The sequence below is a fragment of the Vicugna pacos genome, chromosome 10 (genome assembly GCF_048564905.1).
Source record: "Vicugna pacos chromosome 10, VicPac4, whole genome shotgun sequence".
Taxonomy (NCBI): Eukaryota; Metazoa; Chordata; class Mammalia; order Artiodactyla; family Camelidae; genus Vicugna; species Vicugna pacos.
This window is the reverse complement of record NC_132996.1, coordinates 52,100,044-52,115,608: the sequence shown is the minus strand read 5'-3', so window position 1 is coordinate 52,115,608 and position 15,565 is coordinate 52,100,044. Positions and strand designations below refer to the sequence as shown.

The 15,565-nt window shown below is 46.1% G+C and overlaps 1 protein-coding gene and 1 non-coding gene across 2 annotated transcripts in view; one reads left to right on the top strand and one right to left on the bottom strand.

Moving 5' to 3' along the window:
• The window catches only part of SLC1A2 (solute carrier family 1 member 2), a 131,575-nt gene that overhangs the window by 36,684 nt on the left and 79,326 nt on the right, over nucleotides 1-15,565 (top strand). The window lies entirely within an intron of this gene.
• On the bottom strand, nucleotides 1,414-1,486 carry TRNAD-AUC (transfer RNA aspartic acid (anticodon AUC)). Its single transcript has one exon. It is a non-coding gene; the product is annotated as a tRNA-Asp (tRNA).

The following is a 15,565-nucleotide window of genomic DNA, read 5'->3' as shown; positions in this document are numbered from 1 at the left end:
CAGGCAGAGTGTTTACCTCAGTGCCCTGTACATAGTTCCAGGGAGCTGTGCCTCTGTTTCTCCTTTATCCCTCTGGCTGCTAGCCTTCTTGACCCTCATGAAGACTTGGGTTTCGCTGGCTTGCTCTTTCCTCTGCGTGTGTCAAACTTGGCTGCATTTCTGGAAGCTCATCTGTGCCTACAAAGTGATCCTCAACCCCCCAGGGATCCAAGCCTTTCCTGGGCAATGGCCACCAACGTGGGGGGATTGTGTAGATCTGCTGAGTCAGGGAGGAAAAGATGAGAGTCACGTCTCGAAGCACGTGTAAGTGATTTGTTCTTTTTTTCCTTCCAGTTTTAATTGAGATATAATTGACATTCAACACTATATAAGTTTAAGATGTACAGCATAATGATTTGGTTTACATACATCATGATTATCACAAAAAGTTTAGTGAATATCCATCATCTCACAAGGATTCGAAATGAAAGAAATAGGAAAAACATTTTTTCCTTGCTATGAGGACTCTTGAGATTTACTCTCTTAACCACTTTCATGTATAACGTAATACAGCAGTGTTAATTATACTCACCATATTGTACATTACATCCCTAGTACTTATTTATCTTATAACTGGAATTTTGTGCCTTTGGACTGTCTTCATCCAATTCCCCTTCCCCCAAACCCTGCCTCTGATAACACAAATCTGATCTCTTTTTCCATGAGTTTCTTTGTGTGTTTGTTTTTTGAAGTACAATTGACCTACAACACGATGTTAGTTCCTGGTGCACAACATAATGAAACAGTATTTCTGTACATTTAAACCTGAGGTGATCTGTTCTTCTGAAGAAGATCCAGGTTTCTAAATCGAATCATTGCCAAGTTTGTTGCTGTTTGTTTACAATTTATAACCAGTTTAATGTCGAATCAAGATGAGTATTTATTTACGTATATAGGAGGAAACAATATAGCTAGATTGCAATTACAAAGACAAAACACATTAGTTTAGAAGCAGAATGTCAGTGGTTTCAATTCTTTTGTCATTTGTATTTTTTTGCTTTTTCAACACTAAATTCTGTAAAATTTTTAGATAATTTTAGACTTACAGAAGAACTGCAGAAATAATCCAGAGAGTTCCCGTATGCCCCTCACTCAGCTTCCTGTTGCGGGAACATTTACATAACCACAGAGCATTTGATGAAAACTTAGAAATTAACTTTGCTCCAATACTATTAGAACTCATTTGGATTTCCCCAGTTTTTCCGCAAAGGTCCTTTCTCTGCTGGGATCCAGTCCAGGATCCCACACTGCATTTAGCTTACCCGTCTGTGACAGTTTCTCAGTCTTTTCTTGTCTTTTATGACCTTGACACTCTTGGGGGGGGGTAATTAGGCCTTTTTATTTATTTATTATTTGATTTGATTATTTTTCTAATGGAGGTACTGGGAATTGAACCCAGGGCTTCTTACATGATAAGCAGGTGCTCTATCACTGAGCTATACCCTCCCCACTATGACCTTGACACTGTTGGAAAGGACTGGTCAGTTATTTTGTTCAGTGCCTCTCAAGTTGGAATTATCTGATAATTTCTCCATTTCTAGCTTTTCAATCTACTACTCTACATACACTTGACTGCCCAGGCTGAAAAACCAGTCTGAAATGGAAGTTTCAAGGCCTAATAAATTATCTAAGTGCTTCTGAGACTAGCCTCGTTGAATATTACAGATCTTGGAGGTTAAGAGTATGGACTCTGGAGCCAGAAGGCCTGGGTTTTGTTCCTGGGTTCTGTTCCTCGCTCTGTGACTTCCCTGCTGTGTGACCTTGTGAATGTTACTTGACCTGTCTGTGCCTTAATGTCTTCATCTACAAAATGGGGATAATATAGAAATGACTTCAGGTTGTGGCGAGGATTAAGGGAGTTGAAGCATGAGGTGCATGCAACAGTAACCTTGCAAGTAGTCATCGCTCAGTACGTCTTAGCTGTTCCCTTCGCTGCAGCCTCTGCAGCCCCACTCTAAGAAGTTCCGGCCTAGTGCTATCCTGATGTCACTTCTTGGGTCTGCAAATGTAGTCCTCTCTCTGTTTCTGATCTACTCAGTTTCCAGTGTCTTCGATCCTTTTCCATTTCTTTTCACCTTGCACCTCCGACCTTTGGTGCTGTCTCTCTGGCCCTTTTTCTGCCTCCTTCCCCTTGTCCACAGCTGGCCTCATGTCTGCCCAGGACCAGCTGCTTCCTGTCTCCAGGTTCAGCCCCTGGGACCTGTCATGTGACACAGTCTGGGGCAGGTCCTCGTGACTGGCACCCCTGGTGGGTTTGCCCAACTCATGAAGGGACTCTCCCCTGTTATGGAAACAGCAGCACTGGCCATCGGCCTCGAGGTCTGAAAGAAGGTATTCAAGAAGAGGGCAGTGCAAAAGGACAGCTATAGGACAGGCGGGAACAGGAGCCTGCCAGCATTTTGTTCCCTGGTCCCAGGAAGCCCTTTCCAGCATTCTGTGACTGAGGCTCCTCACATTCCCCAGGCTCCGTTCCAGTCTGAGAGGAGGCCTTCGTGCCCCAGACATGGCTCAGGCCCTGCATTGGGGGATCTGGTGCTTCTGAAAGTCGGCTCCCAGGTTGTACAAAGGCTGCGTCTCTGGGCATGCTGTTTGTAAGGCAGGGAGCTGTAGTGGGCGGAATCCAGATGCTCCAGCCCATCTGTCTGGGCTTGCATCCCAAACTACCATGCACTAAACGATCTCAGGCGGGTTACTGCAATCCTCTGTGCCTCAATTTCTTCATCTGTAAAATGGAGCTACTAAGGCTACCTACCTCACAAAGTAATTTTAAGGAAACTCAACAAGTGTGGATCATAATTATTTTTATTAGTGGGAATTTCTTGAGGCCACAGACAGCATCATACTCGTATTTGTGGCCACTCCTAGGCTACATCTTTCCTGGTTATTGAGCATAAGCTTGCAGTGAATACCTGAGGATTTGACATAAATACCTCAAATAAATTATATGGAGTGTGCACTTGGGAGACACTGAAAGAAGTAGAAAGTTAATAGTCTAGCTCAGAGGGTTTTAACGTGAGCTCCATGCTTGGGCTGCAGAACCACGGAGGCAGGGGAGAGGGGACCAACACACATGAAACCAAAGGTGGACAGTAACAGAATGAAGCAAGTCTACACTGTGTCCACCTTGGGGAGCTGCGGACAGTGGTAAAGACAGTAAGGGCTGAAAGGGGAGCTGGACTGTGGGCCGGACCCCAGGACTCCTTCCTCAACTTCCCATGAGGATTAGTGGCTTCCTGGCTCTCAGGCTGCTCTGATTTTGTTCCGTTCTTATTTTATTTTCCAAATTAAAAAAGTTTTAGAGCTGTAGCCTAGCCAAGTGAGTTTCAAGATCAGGCGGAGTAATGCTTCTTGGGCCTCAGAGCATTTAAGGATCACCTGGGGATTCTGTTAAAAATTCAGCATCTCGTTCCTCAGGGCTGGGTGCGGCCCGAGACTGCTTTTCTGCCTCCCAGGTGATGGTTCCTTGAACACCCGTTCACATGAATTCAGCCAGTGGCCCTTCTGACTGTTCAATAAAGAATTGAAACTACAGATGTGAGACTTCAAGCATCCCTGCAGATGGTGCCTCTTACTAAAGACCTTAAATGAGGTCACAGTCGTCCTTGCAAAGATCTGAGGCATCGTGGGCCTATTCCCTCATCTGGTGGAATCAAGGAAAACGAGGCCAAGGGTTCAAAATCGGCTTCTCAGGAAGCAGTCAGCATTACTTTGCTCCATGGATGTAGACTCTTAACTCAGGAGCCATTGGCCACCCAAGTCGTATGCGAGGGCCCATGAGGGGATGAGGATGTAACTGAGGGATGAGGTCCTGAGGGCCCAGCTGAACCATAGTAGATAGTTTTTTGGGGTTTTTTTAAATTTTAAATGGGGGGAGGTAATTAGGTTTGTTTGTTTATTTATGTATTTATTTAATGGAGGTACTAGGGATTGAACCCAGGACCTCATGAATGCTCTACCATTGAGCTCTACCCACCCACCCCCGGTAGATACTTGTCAGGTCAGCAGGGAGGGAGTGGAGGTGGCTCCTGGCCGAGTTGGTACCATACCCAGGTGGTGAAGGGAGCCTATAGACAGGAAGTGAATGAAATGATAGGAAAAGCGACTGGAAGTGTCAGTGGTGAGCTGGTGGAGGGGACTTGCTAGGGCGTTCTCACTCAGGGTGGCCACCAGGCTTAAAGGTGCAGGACCAGAGTCAATACAAGTGAGTCAACTCACTGCATCGCCTGGGCAGGAGAAGAGCTCAGCGGTCACCGTGATGGAGAGAGGGGTACCCCCTTTGGAGTTCTCGGCGCCCCCACAGACTCTCAGGGAGGGCAAAGTTTTACATCTTCTGTCTACTCTGGCCGTCATTTCTCCCCCTTCAATGCTCAGCATGGACAACTCATTCTGTTCTTGATCCGGGAGATTATGGAAGCTCTAACTGGCCGCTGAGATGCTGGGAAGGAAGACTCAGCACTGAGGTCTCTTGTCACGAATATGTGTCCCCCCCCCCCCGCCTCAGTGTCTGCCTCTAGTGAGACAGCCACGCAGACGGAATGGGAAGACAGCTCACCTCTCCCTGCCCTGCCCCCGGGCCCTCTGCTCAGCCCTTCTCTTCACTCTCTGCTCCATGTGGAAGAGTCCCTCTGCCTCCCACGCAGCCACAGGGATACCTCATCACACCCGCTCCGTTCTCTGGGCATCTCTTCCAACCCTGTAAATCCCGTCTGCCGGGCTGCTGTCAAGACTCCAGGCTGCTTCTCTTGGGGCTGGTGGGACATTTTTACCCCAACGTGAGCAGCATCCCTGTTCACTTGAAAGCTGAAGTAACTCATGCAGTTGTCTCAGGAGAGTCTTCTTTCTGGAGGAGGCTGCAGGTGGACTAAAGGAAGGGTCGGTGGAATGTTCTGTCGTCGCCCCTCCCCCATCACTTTCCCTAGGGATTCTTGATTTCCACCACCAGATGAGCTCGCGACTTTATTTCTATATGGACTGTTTCTTCCTTTTCTAGCTAAGGATAATTGTCATAGTCATATCATAACGGTATTTATCATTAGTTATGTATTGAGTTACTGCTGCACCGTCCTACCCCGGCCGCCTGCCTCACCACATACACCCCACCAACAGCTACGATGGTCAGCCCTCAGACGGTGGGGTCTCACCTTGTATGGCCCGCAGTGAGTAGCACAGAAGGCAGTCCATGGAAATTCAGAGTAAATATGTCAAATCCTGATATGGGAATGCCAGGCTCTTTCTAGGCCCGTATATATGGCTAGTCTGTGCTCCGGTGTGTCTGAGGGATCTGGTGTTAGGGACAGTGCTTTGAGAAGCGTCAACAAAGCCGTTTTCATAAATGAAAGAACATAAGTTTCCATCCAGAACCTCCCCCTTCCTGCTTCCCACAAATGCTCACCTGCAACCTCAGGTGCCCTTAGCCACAGAACTCAACTCCTTAGGCTGCCAGCCAGCTATGACCCTCAGGGGGCTTCCTGAGAATATCCATCCAGTCCTTTGCTTCAGATCAAGTGATCAAATCCAAGCCTTACAGAGCCCAGCAGGTGCTGGAGATGCCGGACTGTCCTGCCTGTCCTGGGCTCCCAACCTCAGCCAGAGATTCTTGGGTGCACTCTGGGGGTGACCCTGCGGTGGACTGAGAGCCCTTGGGGTCCCCTGTCCCATGGTCCCACAGACCACATACCTCCTTTATCCCTAAGGCCCCATGTCTTTATTTCTGGCCTCCAGCATGAATTTCCATTCATTCTCAAAACATTTGTTTTGCTTGAGAGTGGCAGCATGGTACAAGGCTTGTGATAAGGAACCTGGACCTTTGTAAATGGATTCTGTGGATGGAGCCTGTGGGTGGAGCATCCACGGCACAATCAGGCCTTGTGGGTGAGGCTGAAATAATCTTTATGCTAAAAGAGTGTCTGATTCCCTCCGCCCCCACCCCACTGCCTCTAGTTCCATAACAAAAGACCCATCCCTGTGGTATTACTTTAATCTCCAGAGCCCCCTTCTCTGGGAAGACAGTGGGGAAGACAGATCATTCTGGGATATGTTATTTCTGCTGCCCCCACAATGTCATGTTCAGAGCAGGACTCAATGTTGGTATTTTAAGGCCAGAAAGGACATGGGAAGGGAAAGCAAGCAACGCACGGTAGCATGCTCTCTTTCTTCCAGACTTGTGTTTTCTGCAGATTTAAAGTGTTCTCTGCAGGTGGTGGTCTGAGGTAAAGTTTAATTAGAATCAGGTGAGAAGTGTATCAATGGCACATTAAAAATAAAAAGGTACAGGAATGACAGCATTGTACACATTCACCCCATCACAAGAGGCAGGGCTCCCCACGCAGCGATGTGCTCCCAAGGGGTACTAGATGAGATCTCTGCCCTCACGTGCTTTCCTCCAGGAAATGGTAAACATCGGGGCAAGTTGGCACGCTCTGGGACCGAAGACATGGCAGGCAGGTGCGTCACAAACTGGGCCTGAATCTGCTCCAACTGACTGCTGATGTCCAGGCATCAACGTCTTCTGGATTTTAGTGGCAGGCAACCAAGCAAGAGCCCGCAGAGTTAGGAAAGATAAAATAAAATAGGGCAGGAATGAAAATACCGGATTTAAATACAGGTGACCATCCTGGCTGCTCTTTAAGGCAGTTGCGTATAAGTGGGAAAAGCAAGGCTGTGCGACCTTGACAGATTACTCGGCTGGGTCTTCCTTTCTTCATCTGTAGAATGGGCATCAAAATACCTACCATACAGAGTTAACCATGATAAATAGCGACGGCTGTAATTTGTTGACCCTGACTGTGAGCCAAGCATTTTTCAAAGGTCTTCACGTTACGAGGTAGGGACTATGATTATCCCCATTTTGCAGATGAAGAAACAGAAACTCAGAGAGGCTTAGTGACTTTGCCGAGGGTGCACAGCTAGGAAGTGGCAGAGTAGGACTCAGACCCATGCTGTTAACTAAACCATAGATGGTAAAGATACAGGGAATAGTACAACTTTACTGAAAGTGTGAAACAGATGCCCCAGTGAAATGAAAGATGATTTTAAGGGCACACGAGATGATTGGGGGTGCACTGGTGACAAATTAACACTGCATCACGTGGTGAGAAAATTACTCCCTTTTCAAATCTCTTTCAATCTTTCTGATTACGGCAAAGTTAAAACCTTGGATAGGTACTGCTAGGCCTTTATCACTGTCCTGAAACCTTTCAACTTCCCCTTTAAACCAAGAGAGAGCAGGAGGCAGATGTGAGTGACTCAAGCATGAGAAATCCTGTGATGGACCCTGAGTAGTTTTCAGCCTAATGTGTAGCCCGGAGTTCATACTCAGTGTCAGAGGCAGAGGAAAGGGAGAATGCCACCCTCTCCTCTGATCTGCGAACAGGAGAGAAGAAATCCGCTGTTGGTAGACTAGATGAGACAGTCTTCCCCTGAGATTTTGGGTCTGAATTTAACTTGTGCTGAAGGCTGGTGGGTTAGGCAGGGGATGGAGAAAATGGAGTTGGTTTTGGTCTTCAGTGAGGCTGAGTGCTGGTGGTGGATCTTAGAGCTTAGGGTCAGACCCTGCATTCCAAATGGGAGGCTCAAGATGGGGGAAGGGACTCCCCGGGGTCACCCAAGTGGAGCACAGTGTGGTGTGATCAGTGCTTTCACCTGTTTCTCGGCCAAGAGCCTCATCTTAGGCTCCTTTTCCCCAAATAGACACCAGGCTTGCGCCAGCTGGTGGTAAAACCCAGATGGCTCAGGGTTCAGTCCATCAGTGCCTAGGTACTCACCAATTCTCAGCATAGTACAGGGCACCGTGAGTTACAGGAAACTCCACAAGGGGAAGGCAGTAAATAATCATCTCCAGCCTCAAGGAGCTGGCAAGGCTCTGCTCTGACTTTGCCCTTAAATGAACATCATTTGGGAGGTAAGTAGCCCAGGTCTTCTAGAATAGAGTCAGTCAGGAAGGCCCCCCTAGGAGGGATAAGCCCTGTATTAGTCAGCCTTCACCAGGTCACACTTCAGTAACGACGCCTCCCACATCTCAGCGGCTGACAACCACAGCAATTTGTTTCTTGTGTCTGTCACATGTGGATTTCAGGCCAGCTGCTGGTGTCTTCCAGGTCTCTCCACGTGGGACCCAGGCTGAAGACGCAGCCCTCACCTGGGTCATGCCTCTCTTGTATCAGAGGGAAAAGGAGCAATGACAGAATCATGGGAAGAGACATGTTACTTCATTCTGTGTTGGTTTGGGTTCCTAAGAGCAGATTCCAGAACAAGGATTCCAGGACGAGTAGTTTATTTGGGAGGTACAGGAAACACCAGTAGGAAAGGGGGAGGGGAGTGGGGGGCCCAGGGAGGGTGGGCTGTCAGGCCCACTACCACTGTGAGCAACCCCAGTTTAACCCACGGGGAAAATCCACGGAGACAGGGCGAAGCATGTGTCCTGTTATCCTCGCCAGGAATGAGGGAGCTGAGGTATTTATGCATTCGAACCTGCTGGTCGTTGGCTGAAGGCTGCTCCGGGCAGGGGCATTTAATTCCCCGGCACTGCCGGCCTGTGTGGGGACAGAGTAGCCTTTCAGCTTCTGTGAAAGCCCTCAGGCAAAGAGATACAGACCCTGGAGTGCATTAGGGTGACAGGCGATGGTGTGGGTGAGGCACGGAGAACATCTGAGCCATCTCTCGTGCCATTGGCCAAAGCCGAGTGGCAAAGCATGTCATCAGGGATGGGGACTTATAATCATCCCACGAGGGCGCAGCAGATAGTTGAGGTCTGAAACACAGTTTACAGGAGGCCCTGAGCCCTGATGTATGGAGTGCAGTGAACTCTTTAGTCAACAGTGTGAGTGATGCTTGATTGAGAGCTACCAGGTAGACTAGGTATGTTGACCTTGGCACCACTGCCAGTTGGGACTGGATAACTCTTTGCTGTGGAGAGGCTGCCCTGTGCATTGTAGGCTGTTTAGCAGCATCCCTGTCCTCTACCTGTGAGATGACAGTAACATCTTCCCACCTCCAATTGTGACAACCAAAAATGTCTTCAGATTGCCAAGTGTCCACTGGGGAGCAAAACTGCCCCCACGGAGAACCACTGATGTAGATCATGCATGCATTGCTAATTCCCAGAGAATTGAAATAAATTGCTAATTCCCAAAGATTTAAATGATAGGTGTCTAGATGGAGTAGTTCACACCCTAGTGGAAGAGACAAACAGACATATAAACTTATAATGGTGAGTCAGTCTGTGTTGCAGCAAGTTGGAATATGTAACAGAAACAGAGGTAGTTCAGGAGTAGAAAATATCAGTTCTTTGAAGTGGGAGGATGGTCAAGGAAGGCTATCTAGAGACAGAGACAGCTGAGCAAGGTTTTGAAGGATGAAGAGGAGTTTTCCAGACGAGTGATACTACGTGTTAAATATAATTTTTGATGACTATGGAGACTTGGGAACGCTAGGATAATTGATGTTGGAAATGCTGACTTCCGAGCTTTCTCACACTCTGAAAGGCCAGATTGCAGGACTGTAGTTGAATCAGCTTTACCTGGTGATGCCATAGCATTCTGGATTCAGACGGACCTGGGTTCCAGCTCCCTTCTGCCGTTCACCAGCTGTGGACTGCTCTGACTCCCCATTTCCTCAGCCGTAAAATGGGTATTATAATACCCACCTTATGGGACTGTCTTGAGGACTGAATCACATTATGTCTCTAAACTCTCAGCCCTGGGCCTGGCACAAAGTACAAGAGGGATAAATGACAGTTAATCACGACCGTAAATGTTATGAAGTAGGTTGAATTTACATAACGAGAGCTAACTTGTATCGAGTGCGTGCTATTTCCAGGCACCATCACAAGGGCCTGAGTGTATTAACCTGTGAGTACACTAAGCATTGTGGTTATTATCTCCCTTTTCCACGTGAAGAAGCGAAGGCACAGAGTAGTATGGACGGTTTGTGAGTGGTACTCAGATGCCCGCAGACAGTCGGAACAAGTTATCACTTTGCTGGATTGTTTAATATGTAGCATTTCCCCTTCACTTTTTGAAAAGAAATCAAGGGCTTCGTTATAAAGTTATTTCTGCCAAGTTATTAGAATCAGTGTAGCAACTTTTGGATAAATGAACTTTTCTCACTGTTGGCTGAAGGTCCCTAATACACTTAGAGAATATTAATAAGAAGGTGGGTGAGCAGAGACCTATTTTTACCACAGTGTCTGAGCTGGCTTCTCAGTGCGGATCCACTTGGGTAGATGATGAATCACCCAAAACTGACCCCTTCAGAAATGTCTGTGAGAGCAACACAAAGGGAAACTTTCAGCTGCTAAACCCCCGCCCCGCCTCCAGGCTATTGAAAGAAAATGCTGAGAATTTGTTTGCCAGCCTCCTGGACACCATGTCCCGAACAGCGGGGGGTTTGTCTTCGCTCCTTTTGCATCAGGGACACATATGGTGTTCTTGGTGTGAGAGGACGCAGAATCTGTTCCAAGAACTGCTTTTAAATCCAGCCTCCCTGTGCAGAGTGATGGTGATGGATGGAAGTCAGTGCAGGGTCCCCATGTCTGGAGGACGCCCTCCTTCTGCCTGTGCCCCTGTTTTTTGCTAGGCGCTCCCCTTTGATGGTCTCTCCTTGTAGGAACAGAAAGTTCAGGTCAGTGAGGGCGTGGACCTGGTCTGCCACGTGTAGTTCTGCATCCTGGGACCGTCGTAGGAGCTCCAGCAGGATAGAGTCAGAAAATAAAAGGTGTGGCTGCGTCTTCTGTTCCAGCACCACCTGTCGGGAGCCTAGACTACACCTGGATATGAGTTTCTCCCATCTTGGGCTCAGGTCCTGGCTCCAGTCCTCACCAACCACATGTCCTGGGGGCAAATGACTTCCCGTCTCTATGCCTCATCAGTAAGGTGGAGAGAATGATGATTCTATGTGGAGGGTTACTGGAAGTCAACGTACAGAACCAGCTTATAGAAAGTGTTCTTAGTGGTAGTTCTTCTGCTTGTCATGTCGAGATGGAGCTGGATCTGTTGGTGATATCCAACCAGGGGAGGACTGACAGTCTAGAATTCCACTCTCTGGTTCTGCATCCCAAATATTTGAAACCCTCTGATGAGCCCCTATTTTACAAATGACAAAACACTTGGCAACCTAGAAAAAGAGGCATCTGTAGCAGCTTAGCTCTCATTAACTGTGTCCCAGACTCCAGCTGGGCCCCCTTCCTTGCTGCCAGTCAGCAGCCTGCTGCCTGCCTCCTACTCAGAGGTCCATGGGTCTGCAGCAACCCCAGAACATTCTGGGGCAGAATGTGACTGTGACTCAGGCTGTGCCTGACTAGTTGATTAGCTGGTTGTTTTCTCTGCACAACACCCAAAATATGGTTTTGCTCTCTGTGCCTCACCCATACCCATCCATGCCTCCTCCACATCTCAGCCTTTCTTTTTTAAAAAAATTTTTTTTCAATTGAAGTACAGTCAGTTACAATGTGTCAATTTCTTGTGTGCAGCACAATGTCCCAGTCATGCATATACATACATATATTCGTTTTCATTAAAGGTTATTACAAGGTATTGAATATTGTTCCCATACCTCACATCACCCTTTTCTCTAGAGAGACAGTAGACCCCTCCCGGGAGAGGAAGGGTCATGCAGTGGTTACAAGCAAATGCTCAGGAGCCCGGCTTTGAGGGTTTGGATCCCAGCTCTGCTGTTGGGTTGCTGTGTGTACTTGGGCAAGTTACTCAGCCTCTCTGTGCCTTCTCCTGGCCTACAAATGGAAATAATGCTAGTGCCAACCTCACAGAGTTGTTGAAAGATTTTAACAAGACAAACACATGTAAAGCACTTAGAATGTTCCTGGCACATAGTAAGTCTTCAGTGAAGGTTAGCTAGAGTCTAGATCTTACAGTGATAAATGTCACCAAAAGAGGATGGAGATGTTGAAACTAGGAGAACCTGGAGGTAGTCTAGCTGCCGAGGGGATCTGAGATCTGAAAATCTAGTTTTCTGTGAATTCAGCGTGGATTCTAATGGCAGCTCTCAATAGCAGAGTCATTCAAAGGACATTAAGGACTCATAAAGGCGGTCACGATTTTGCCCAAGAATTATTTGTGGAATGAATACATAATGATGGAAGTAATAATGGTTACATGTGTTGCATGCTATCCATGTTCTAGGTACTTACATGCATGTTGACTGATAAAATTTTCACAACACTCTTGTGGGATATATATTATGATTTACGAATGAGCTATTTGAGGTCCAGAGTTGTTAAGTAATCCACCCAATATTACACAGCTCATGAGTGATGGAAGGAGGGTTGAAGTCTCAGGTGGAGTGCCAAAAGCTGTCCACTGCATGCTACAGACTTATCTATGGCTGCAATCAGGAACCAAATAAAATACAATCTTTTCTCAGTTGCAATAGCTCTTTTGACAGTTTCAGATTGGGATTAAATGGCTCACTTCAGAGGACCAGAGACAGCTTGTGAAAGAGCCACAAATATGATGAGGGGTCTGTCTAGGAATCCTGCAATTCCCCTTAAGCTTTACATCCAGGAACATTTTAGGCGATTAGTGTTCCGAGGGACACATTCTGAGAAAGAGTGCTGTTATCTGTGGAAGCCGTTGAAGGCGAATTGGGGACTGGTGTTAAAATCCATCTGAAAATAATAAGTTGACCTTTCATTTTATGTTTAACTAGAAAACAAGACAGAGGTCCCATAACAAAATCCATGAAGAATTAAGCTATAGAATGGTTAGAATTTAAGCATAGGGAAAGGGTTAGAAAGCTGGAACATCTCTAGACCTTAAAAGGAGAGAGGGTTTCTTTCATTTATATTGGGAATTAGAAGGCAAGGCTCAGTACATTGAGTCCAGGTTAGGTGTCAAGGAGCAAGGCTGCCAGGGATGGACTGGTTAGTGATCGCAGGTGGCTGTCAGGATGGTGACAGAGAAATGAGGGTAAGTGCCAGGGGAGGCTGGTCTGGTGACAGCGACTGCCTCAGGGACTTGCCAGTTAGCTGCTGGATTAGCTGAGTGGAAAGCCACAAAACCTGGGTAGGAAACAGGTACGGTCCTTGCTTATGAAGAGTAAAGGGGTATCAAAGTCCTAAGATGATCCTGATGAGGTCTTTAACTCCTGTAATTACACAATCTTCAAACAAACACAAAGTGACCTTGAGCTTTTCAGCCAAATGACGACAGTCAATAGGACAGTTTGTTATTTCTGTGATATCAGAACACTGGCTAGGTACACTTTAGCACCTGACAGATTTTCCTCTGTGGTACAGCAGCCCTGAGATGTAAGACACCTCTCGTTCCGGTGCTGTGCGGCCAGTGCGTTCCAGAGACGAGAAGATGGTCAGGTCAGAAATCATGGGTGCGGTGTGGGTGGGCTGTGAGGGGCGATGAGAAGGAACTTTATATTCCTGCAGGAAGAGGAGAAACACAAAGGTTGGAACAATAGGTTATTATAAAACCCTTACTAGATCCTCTTTTGGTATTTGGCAAAAACCCTTGCTTTTCGCTGGGGCTGTGTGCCTCTTTCTGTGAATCAGGTCTTCCCTAGAAATGTAGAAGTTTTGAGAAAGAAGGAGTAAAATTTGGGAAACATGATCTGTTCATCAGAAAAACAATTGGCTCTGAAACATTTCAGGTTGGTAAAGAAAACATGTAGGTGCCAGCATCCCAGTGCCTAACAATGAACCAGGCACATGGTCTACTTCTCTACATGTTGAATGAATCAATGAATGAGTCGATGATAGCCATACTTTTCCACGTGGACTTCTTCCCCCTTAAATGATTTCTCATATCCATGAGCTGTTTAGTGCTGAGTTGGAAAAACTGTACCTTGTACCAAAGTCCTCATCCGTGATTGCATCTTGAAGAGCTTAAGCACCCAGATATATGAGACATATAGTCCTTAATGAGCTTGTCTTCCGCATTCAACCCCAGACTCTTCCTAGTGTTCTTCAGCGATCATTGCTGAAGAAACTGGTCCAGGTGAAAGTCCATTCATTCCACCCCTGCCATTTACCTGGTGTGATAACTGTATTTCTACTAGCAAGTGTAGGATACATGAGTGTCTTCAGTAACACTGTATTGTCAACCAGTTAACCCTGCTGCAAAAACTCTTGGGTCTAAAGATGAAAAAGCCAAAGTGTAAGTGATGTTGCACTGTCACCTGAACTTGGTGTGGTGGGAAGACCAGCAGGCTTGGTTTTCATGTTGGAAAGTTACTTTCTGATATCGTTGAATGTATAAGGCATTTGACCCAATGTTCTCCTCTGGGATCTGTCACATTCTGTATCCCTCTTGCAACCCCAAGAGGTCTCACAAAGACCACCAGCTCCTCCTGCTGTTTTCTCCCTTCAAATTACTCTTTTTTCCCCTCCATAATTGAGAAGAAAATGGCTGATGTTCATTCAGTTCTTCAGTCATATCTACTAAGTGCTTGTTATGTTTGGTAACAGTTTTAGGGTTTATCGGACTTGGAGTAATACTCAAATGCTCTGTCCTTTTACACCTTGATTTCAATTTTCAGACGCCCCCAAAAATGATAAAAAATAGTAAGTTAAGTGAAGCCAAAACTGCTGATAGCAATAATTCAAGAAATCAGGAAGAAGTCATAAAGTGTGAAAAGGATGGATTTTGAGCAAGGATGCTCTGAATGTGTTTGACACTGTGGATGATACCAAGCTGTGAAAAACCTAATGATTTTTTTTTTACAGTAATATAAGTGTCTTATTTTGTTCACTTTTTTTGCCTACTTCTTCTCACTGTTTTAAACTAATTTGTTAAAGTTCATTTGTTTATCGTTTCATTTTTTAAAAAGGCAATTACTATTATAAAAGTTCTATACGCTTATTGCACAGAACTGTTCTGATATTCAAAAGTATAAATAAAGGGGCGAAATCACCTGTAATTCCTTCAGCCAGAGATAATCGCTATTAAAATGCATCTCCTTCTAGTCATAGTAGAGGACAACGTGTATTTGAGATTGTGTTACATGTCTTTAGTCTTATATCTGTTTTTTAGGCTGCCTCCCCACTCCTTTTTCTCCTTAGGAAAGGAAACTTAAATCATTTTCCTGTAAATTCTTACTCTAAATTCCTTTCTAGTCCTAGTGATTGTTCTTACGTCCAGTCTTGTCTTGTATGGGCCGTGCAAAGGGCCTGCTTTATGTCCAGCTGCACTAGGCTGCCATATGGGAATACGGATACGAAATTACATCTCTTAATGGCTCTATTATGCTTCACTGTTGCTGTGGCGTTGTTTGCTTAACCTTTGCACAGTGATTGAACTGCATTGTTTCCAATTTTCTTGTTATATAAATAATGCAACAAATGACAATCTTTGTCTGAATTGAATTTACTTTTCTTGGAGATAGTTCCCAAGATGGAGTTTCCAGGCCCAGGAATATAAACAGATTTATAACACTTGCTACTTATTTCCGGAGTTACTAAGTCCCATTAATACTGCCACCCGTGGTGTCCAAATGCACTTGTTTGCACAAAGCCCCACCCTGCCTGATTTAAATCATTGTATTTATATTTGCTGCCTAA